At 43.0% G+C, this 2,500-nt stretch overlaps 1 protein-coding gene across 1 annotated transcript in view; it reads left to right on the top strand.

Moving 5' to 3' along the window:
• The window catches only part of mmp23bb (matrix metallopeptidase 23bb), a 17,487-nt gene that overhangs the window by 11,691 nt on the left and 3,296 nt on the right, over positions 1–2,500 (top strand). The window lies entirely within an intron of this gene.

The raw sequence follows: 2,500 nt of genomic DNA, 5'->3' as shown, positions 1-2,500 counted from the left end.
AGACAAATGTCTGTCAAAGTTTGCGGGAGATGACAGCTGCCTTCGATGTTCGTCTGACTGCCGTGGAGCAGCCGCTCCCCTCAACGTTGGGCCCCGTGGCTGCTGACGGGTCAGATGTGACAGATGTGACAGTCCAGGAGACCACAGCCCCAACATCAGCTGTGACGTCTCGGTCACCGTGTCAAGCGCATTCCCCTGCATGGACCACGATAGTAAAGAAAGCGGGTCGTAGTAAGCCGGCGCCGGGAAACTCTGCTGTTCAGCACAGGCCTCGCCTGGGAAAAACGTCAGCGAGATTGGAGCGAAATAAGACTGGAATAATTGGTACGGGCACGGCGGGCAACATAAAAACTATCACAACAAAGATGGTGAGTGTCTTTGTCTCAAAGTTTGACCCTAATCTAGATGCCATCACTCTCTCTGACTATTTGAAAGATAAACTGGATCGGGAAGTGAAATGTCGTAAAATTGAAACAACTTTAAGTAGATTCAGCTCTTTTTGTGTCACTGCTGAATGTGACAATGTAGCGGAGATGTATGATCCTCATCTGTGGCCTGCTGGTGCTTTTGTTCGCCGGTATTTTGAGCCACGCCAGGCTAAAGTTGCTGGTGGGGGGGCGGTTCGATTGGAAGCTAATCCACGCTACCTGTTACCTGCGCCACAGCCTGTGGTTTCTGATGGGGAGTCCCTTTCTGCTGTCAGCCAGCTAACAAGCGAATGCTGATGTGACTGGTGCGCCCGAACAATATCCCGTAATGAAGAACAATATGCGGATTGTATCGTACAATGTACGCGGTCTACGTGTGGGACACACTGCTACAGATAAATCAAGACGCTTTGTTGTTGATACATTGTTGAATGAGTGTGATATTCTGTGTCTCCAAGAGACCTGGCTTGCCAAACAGGATCTAGACAAGTTAAATACAATACACAGGGATTTTCATGGTGCAGGGGAATCCACCACTGACCTAAGCATGAAAATAGTTAAAGGTAGAATAGCAGGTGGAGTGGCCATCCTTTGGAACCGTAGATATGACCCAATGGTGAAAGTGATTAGATTAAATGTTGATTGGGCCATAGGGTTAGAAGTATGCTTTAATGGCAAGAGGATTACCATTTTAAATATATATACACCATGTGAATCATATAAGGCTGAGGATGAATTTTTGAACAGACTAGCTTTTATCCACTCCTTCATTGAGGACAATGATTCTACTTGTGTGTATGTCTATGGGGATTTTAATGCTGATATATCAGATAGCAATTCTCTTTTTGCAAAACATCTGGTACATTTTTGTAATGACAATAATCTTATCATATCTAGTAAAGTATTCTTACCTGATAATAGTTTTACCTATGTAAGTGAGGCATGGCATACAACCTCCTGGCTTGACCACTGTCTGTGCACAGCAGATGCTCATGCCTCTCTAGAAAATATGGAGATTTGCTATGGTCTGGCTACCTCTGACCACATTCCTATAGCTATGTTGTTAAATGTTGACACTGTGCCCCTCCTGGTGGATACTGGGAATTCGGGCAACTCAGTGAAATTAAACTGGGCTAATCTATCTAAAGAGGACATTGATAGATATACTGGCTTAACTGACAGCTTATTGAATCATGTTGTATTGCCGAGGGATGCCATTATGTGTCTAAACATGAACTGTACTGACACACAGCATGCTGCTGACATATGTGACTTTTATGATAACATTACAAAAGTTTTAAATACCTCTGCTAGGTCTTTCTGCAGTCATAATAAGGTGGTTAACATCAAACCTGGGTGGAAGGAGTATGTGTCTGAACACCATGCTGCAGCAAGGGAAGCCTTTAAACTTTGGACTGATGCAGGAAGGCCTAGACAGGGTGATGTGTTTGAGTGTAAAAAACAAGCTAATGCCAGATATAAATATGCTCTTCGTCATATTAAGACAAAAGAGAATACTATTACAGCGGACTTGCTTGCTAGGAATTTACAAAAGAACAACTATGTTGACTTTTGGAAAGCAATCAAAGTGATGAATAACCATAAAACGTCTTTACCACATGACATTGAAGGTATCTGTGGTTCAGATAACATTGCAAACTTATGGCGTGAGCATTATATCAAGCTGTTCAACTGTGTCAAGAGTAATGTTGTTGCTGTTAATAATGTTGATTTGGACACTAATGTTACAGTAAGCCCAGCAGAGGTGGCACATGCTATTGAGACGCTTGATAACAACAAAACATGTGGTACAGATGGTATTGCTGCAGAGCATCTTAAGCATGCCAGCTATAGGCTCTCTCCACTGTTAGCCATGTGTTTCACTGGTATCATGGTGCATGGTGTTCTCCCTGACTCCATCTTGTCTGTTTTGCTGGTTCCTGTGCTTAAGGAGAAGGCTGGAAAATTAAACAGCATGGACAATTATAGGCCAATTGCCCTTGCCAGTACTCTGTCTAAGGTGCTGGAAAAAATTATTTTAAATAGGATGGAAATGTATGTATTAACTACAG

This window comes from Ammodytes marinus (genome assembly GCF_949987685.1).
Source record: "Ammodytes marinus genome assembly, chromosome: 3".
In the NCBI taxonomy this organism is placed as follows: Eukaryota; Metazoa; Chordata; class Actinopteri; order Uranoscopiformes; family Ammodytidae; genus Ammodytes; species Ammodytes marinus.
Note: the sequence above shows the minus strand (reverse complement) of the source record. Positions and strands in the feature narration are given on the sequence as shown.